The following is a 6,856-nucleotide window of genomic DNA, read 5'->3' on the forward strand; positions in this document are numbered from 1 at the left end:
CCACTGCACTCCAGTCTGGGCAACAGAGTGAGACTCCAACTCAAAAAAAAAAAAAAAAACCCTGAACATTTACCATAATACTATAAGAAAGGGATTGGCAGTAGTGGGACACTGCAAGGGAAGGGGAGGCATATAACATCAATCAGGGTAGCTGATTTCAAGCCAGGCGAAGTGGAGACCAAAGGGAGGCCCAAACTTGACCTGTAGGATGACCACTTGTATACCTAATCCTGAATTGTACTCCACATCTTTAAAGTAATAATAAATAAGCCAGGTTTGGTGGCTTAGCCTGTAATCCCAGCGCTTTGGGAGGCTGAGGTGAGTGGATTGCCTGAGCCCGCATGTTTGAGACCCGCCTGGGCAACTTGGTGAGAGCTCATCTCTACAATAAATCAAAAATTAGCCGGGCATGGTAGCGCGTGCCTGTAGTTCCAGCTACTTGGAAGGATGAGGTGGAAGGATCGCCTGAGCCCAGCAGGTCGAGGCTGCAGTGGCTGGGAGCGGCCACTGCACTCCAGTCTGAGTGACAGAGTGAGACTCCAACTAAAAAAAAAAAAAAAACCAAGTAGTAAATAAATAAAAGCAAAATATGGAATCAAAAGAGACTATATGTATATATTTGCTTATATCTAATTATATATGCATTTTTGAAAGAATACCTTTAAAATAACATTATTTGCTTCTGAGGAAAACTAAGTGGTCAGAAGAAAGAATATAATCATTTAAACTTTAGTTAATATGTTATCCATTCAAAACATTATGTTAAAAATATATATGTAAACGAGAGCAACTCAGATATTAACATTGATTATGGGAACACAGGTCATCTGAGAGGAGGTAAACTTAAAATTATTTATATTTTGTTTTAGTTTGTTTATACTTTTTTTCAACAGATTTGCCTTTCTAATCATGTTTTGCTCACCCTAATTTTAGACGAAGTCGGAATTAAATGAACACGCATCAGTTGGACAGTTGAGAAAGTAGCTAAGAAGTCAGTCTAGGGAAGAACATTTCCTCTGGGTGACTGATGTGCAAATAATGAACAGTGGCCATGGTTTGCAGTTTAGTGACCTTCTGAAAGTGACAGCATTAAAGTTAAGACCCATTACGAGGGTGCTTTGGTATTTGCATACTCCCTTACTAACAGTCTGAGTCTGATTCAATGTAAAAGTGTGGTAGTTGATTGCAAATATTGCCCCAATTATTCTCATTCCTGTACCCAAGACTTGTCTCCTTGTTACAATTTTACTTATAGCTCTTCTTAGCAGGAGGTAGAGTCTACTTTTCTGCCTCTTGGCTCCGGGCTGGACTTTTAGTTTGCCTGGGCCCATACGATGAAGAGAAAGTAATGGTGTGACAGGTTAGGTATCAAAAGGTTGTAGACACTTCACTCCCTCTCTGGGAACCCTGCCCTGGACGTGAATCCAAAGCTAGGATAGTCTGCAAGGATAAGAGACTACATGGACCCAGCCTGGGGCCCCAGACATGTAAGAAAGTCCAACCAAGAGTTTGCAAAGCCATCCTGCAGCTGATCTGCCACCTGAGCACAGAGACATGACAGAGTCTGTCTTGGATCAGAGCTGCCCAGCTGACCCATGCACTCATGGCTTAAATAATAGCTTATTGTTTTAAACCACTGGGTTTCATGGTTGTTTCTCACACGGCATTTTTATGGCAATAGATGGCTGGTACAAAACTCCTTTGCTGTCTTAGCTTCTTTCTTTCCCACTTCTATACTGTTGCCTTCTTATTGTCTATGGAAGGAGTTCAGACACGCCATCCCCAAAAATGTTGCTCTGACATATTGACTATATTGAGTTAAAGGGTCATTAAAAATAGGCGTAAGAAGAACAATCTGACTTTCATTCTGGTTCTTAAAAGCAGGAGATGGAATTCCCATGTGAAATGTCCATGCACTCCCTATACCAGAAGGAAAACATCATTTTTTTTTTTTTGAGTTGGAGTCTCACTCTGTCGCCCAGACTGGAGTGCAGTGGCTGCTCCTGGCCACCGCAGCCTCGACCTGCTGGCCTCCAGCGATCCCTCCGCCTCAGCCTTCCAAGTAGCTGGATCTTCAGGCACGTGCTACCACGCCCGGCTGATTTTTGATTTATTGTAGAGACGAGGTCTCGCCAAGTTGCCCAGGCGGGTCTCGAGCCCGTGGGCTCAGGCAATCCACTCACCTCAGCCTCCCAAAGGCGCGGGATTACAGGCTGAGCCACCGAGCCCGGCTGGAAAACATCATTCTTAATATCAAGGATAGAAAGTTGAGATGGAGGGAAATCTGTACAGGTGGACTTTGTTCAACTAAACTTACCTTCCTATCCACTTCTCCACCCAATTAGCTACTCTCACCCAACCTCCTCTGCCTTGTCACATTTCCATAATTTGCTACTCTTTGTCTAAGTCAATATGTACATGTCCAACTCTGTATCTTTGGATCTTCATTACCTTATGAAGGTTCCTGTGTCATGTAAAATTTATATTAAATAAACTTGTATTTATTTCCAAATTTATTTATTTATTTATTCTTTTCTTTTCTTTTCTTTTGAGTTGGAGTCTCACTCTGTCACCCAGGTTGGAGGGCAGTGGCATGCTACCGGCCACCGCAGCCTCGACCTGCTGGGCTCAGGTGATCCTCCCATCTCAGCCTTCCCAGTAGCTGGAACTACAGGCACGCACCACCATGCCCAGCTGATTTCTGATTTATTGTAGAGATGAGCACCCATCATGTATCAGACACTCATGCGCAGTCCCTGACCTCAAGGAATGAACAGTCACATGGGGAAGCAGATAGAACCAAAGGGTTCTGTCCGTCATTACGGTATAGGAGAGGAACATTTAGCCCAACCCGAGGTTCGGAAAGTTTACTTACAATGAGCTCTGAGATGTCTTTGTGTGTTTGTGTGTGTGTGTGTGTGTGTGTGTGTGTGCTGGAGTCTCACTCTATGGCACACTCACAGCAACCCCAGCGTCAACCTGCCGGGCTCTGGCGATCCTTCTGCCTCAGCCTTCCAAGTAGCTGGAACTACAGGCGCGTGCTACCACACCTGGCTAATTTTTTATTTGCTGTAAAGACCAGGTCTTGCCAAATTGCCCAGGATGGTCTCAAACCTGTGGGCTCAGGCAATCCACTCACCTCAGTCTCCCAAAGTGCTGGGATTACAGGCTGAGCCACAGAGCCCAGCTCTCTGAGATGTCTTAAAGGATGAATCCAAGTCGGTCAGGCAAAAGAATGTGCGAGGAATTTCCAGGTAAAGGCACAACATGGGGAAAGGCATAGCCTGCATCCAAGAGACCAGCAAGCAGTGAAATGTTCCCCCTGTTTTTCTCCCAGTTCTGATTTCTTCTGGCCTCGAATCTCCACAATGCTCCTTGTGTTTCTTTTTCTTCCAAATTGTCCTAATGATGCGGTTTATAGTAGTCTCTTATAGCCTTGTTATTTAGTGTGGCCAGCAGACATCACCTGGGGGCTTGCCAGAAGTGTACATCCTTGAATCCCACCTCAGGCCTACATCAGAATCTGCATTTTAGCAAGATTCCCAGGTGGTTAATTTGCACATTAAAGTTTGAGAAGTGCTTCTTTATAGCACTGGTGGGAGAGCTTGCCTCATAACCTAATCAAACTCTATGAACTTTTTTTTTGAGTTAGAGTCTCACTCTGTTGCCCAGGCTGGAGTGTAGTGGCACGATCGTGGCTACCACAGCCTTGACCTGCTGGGCTCAGGCAATCCTTCTGCTTCAGTCTTCCAAATAGTTGGAGCTACAGACTGGCGCTACCACGGCCGGCTAATTTTTGTTTTTAATTGTGGAGACAAGTCTCACCGAGTTGCCCTGGCTGGTCTCAAACCCCTAGGATCAGGCAATCCTCTCACTTTTGCCTCCCAAAGTACTGGGATTACAGGCATGAGCCACCACTACCAGCCTATATGAACCTTTAGTCGTATCTTTTGCAGAATATGAGTTTGCCCACAGAAGGTATACCGTTTGCACCAACGACACTTTAGCTACCTTTCTTGGCAATGTGTCTTTAGCTATTTTTCTTGGTGATGTGTCTTATATCCCTAATTAGATTGTGATCAAGGATTATGTTTCCTTACTTCATTACTCTTGAGAACCTAAGGGCAGAAAGAGAACCCTGAGATGGCAGAGACAGAATCTTTCCTGTAGGAGTCTGTAATCTAGTAAGGAGATAAGGTTCACTGAGAACTGTAACTCAGTGCTTCAAATCTTGTTCTGCTCCTTGCCAAGGGGTATCTTGGACAAGCTTCTTGATATCACTGAGCCTCGACTTTCTCATCCAACACCCAAGTTGCAGGTTCATTGTAAAGGCTAGAGACAATGTGTATGAAGTGCTCAGTATGGCTCGCGGGAGAACCAGCACACCATGAGTGGTAGCTGTAATGGTAAATAATCATAGGTGGTATAAAAGAGGGGTAAACATAATCTGATATTGCAGAAGACAGAGAGGTTACATTTAGTTGAGGAAATCAACAGGCCTTGTGAAAGAGCCAGTACTAGCAATGGCAGTTTAGCTTTGTTATTATTATTGTTGTTGTTGTTCTTATTTTGAGTTGGGGTCTTACTTTGTCACCCAGGCTGGAGTGCAATGGCATGATCATGGCTTACCGCAGCCTTGACCTCCTGGGCTCAGGTGATCCTTCCACCTCAGCCTCCCAAGTAGCTGGGACTACAGAGATGCCCAACCATGCACAGCTAATTTTTTTAGCTGTGCCTATAATGGTCTCAAACTCCTGGGCTCAAGTAATCCTCCTGCCTTGGTCTCCCAAAGTGCTGAGATTATAGGCATGAGCCACTGTGCCTGGCTTCAGTTGAGTTTTAGACCGGCAGAAATGGTGAAGAGAGTTTTGTACGTGGAGGAAGTGAAATAAGTAAATACATTTTCAGAGATGAGATAGCGTAAGGGCATATTTGGAAACCAAGAACTCCTCTGATTTTCTTCCCCTGGTTTGTGAATTTATTGATAGAAACGATCTTTTAAAAGGTAAAACAGGCCGGGCACAGTGGCTCACTCCTATAATCCCAGCACTTTGGGAGGCTGAGGTGAGAGGATTGCCTGAGCCCATGGGTTCGAGACCAACCTGTGCAACTTGGTGAGACCTCATTTCTACAATAAATCAAAAAATTAGCTGGGCATGGTGGTGCGTGCCTGTAGTTCCAGCGCTTGGAAGGCTGAGGCAGAAGGATCACCTGAGCCCAGCAGGTTAAGGCTGCAGTGGCCATGAGTGTGCCACTGCACTCCAGTCTGGGCACAGAGTAAGACTCCGACCAAAAAAAAAATTGGTAAAACAATTAGATCACTTAAGAAACAGTCACACATTGAATGCATTTAACAAGTAGCCTTTACTGTAAAGATTTAAATGACAGGAAATAAGATTTCCCAGAAAATCTGGGCCATATGCTGCTTCCCATTGTGGTGGTACACGCAGATCCAGTCATTTGTTGGCTGCCTGTTGCCCAGACATAGAGAGGGGTGAGCTCAGGACAGCAGCCTGCTTCAACATGAAGGCCTCTGCCTTCTCTTGCTAACACATTCCCCCTACCACTTAAGAATGCACAGAGCATTTACCAGGTCAGGAATGCCTGGGTATGACAGCACCATTTGCAAAGTAAAGAGTCTATTTATGAAGATAATGGCACTATCCAGGCCAAGCCCACGGTGGGAGAACCTTGGCTCCTAATTAGCAAGAGCAGTGCATTTTAATGAGGACGCCTCAGCAGGCAGTTGGCTCCTGCCTTGACTGCCAACGAATCTGGGGCAGAGGGAGTGTTGGCAGAGAGAACACAGAGCAGGTGAGGAGAACACAACAAAGAAATGTGCTCATCTCTTGGAAACTTTAAGCCTTAGAATTATCCGATTTCCCTATTATCCTGGCTGTCATCCCATAGGCCGTTTCTCTGAGAGCAAACACTCCTAGAAGAAGTGATGGGTCTTGGGTGAACTAAGGTGAGCAGATGCACCCATTTTAGCATGCTTGAAACTATTGCTGATATGGGAAGCAAAGGCCTAAGGGGCATGGAGGCTTAGAAACAGGGACATTAGAGCTCTCTAGAAAAGCAACTGGACAATTGCTAAGAAGCCTGTGGAAAAATCGGAATCCCTTGCATTCTTCTGGGTGGGCAAGAAAAACAGCAACAGCTCCGGCCTCCACTAGTCCTATGGAATAATCTGATATCACCCAATTTTAGCCTGAACTTCAGTCTGTTGCGGGATGCCGATGGTATACTACTGATGGATGATATAAAGAAAGCAGTACTCTTCCATATCTGTGTGGTTTTTGAATTCTGTCTCAAGGAGAATGGTCTTCCTACTGAACAGGATGAACAACCATTTAAGGGTGGAATAGATGTTCCAAGATGTATGAAGGAGCTGTGAGGAAACCCCAATGCTATAATGATTTCAAGTACTGAGTCCATGCAAATTACACCCACGAGTATCAAGAGAGCATGTAACTCATATGGTTGGAATCTAGTTGGTTTTCTGTGATGCTTCAGGACCAATACGAGAAGTCTTGAAAAACTGACTTATTTTCAGAAATAGAAAGGATTCCTAGAACTACAGACCTGTGAGCTTGGCAATGAGTCCAAGCGTGATAAACCATGGAATTTTTTTTTTTGAGTTGGAGTCTCACTCTGTCGCCCAGACTGGGGTGCAGTGGCCGCTCCCGGCCACCGCAGCCTCGACCTGCTGGGCTCCGGCGATCCTTCCGCCTCAGCCTTCCAAGTAGCCGGAATTACAGGCATGCGCTACCACGCCTGGCTGATTTTGTGATTTTATTGTTGAGATGAGGTCTCGCTGCCCAGGCGGGTCTCGAACCCGCAGGCTCAGGCAATT

This window comes from Carlito syrichta, unplaced genomic scaffold (assembly GCF_000164805.1).
Source record: "Carlito syrichta isolate Samal-C Ts95f unplaced genomic scaffold, Tarsius_syrichta-2.0.1 Scaffold314806, whole genome shotgun sequence".
Taxonomy (NCBI): Eukaryota; Metazoa; Chordata; class Mammalia; order Primates; family Tarsiidae; genus Carlito; species Carlito syrichta.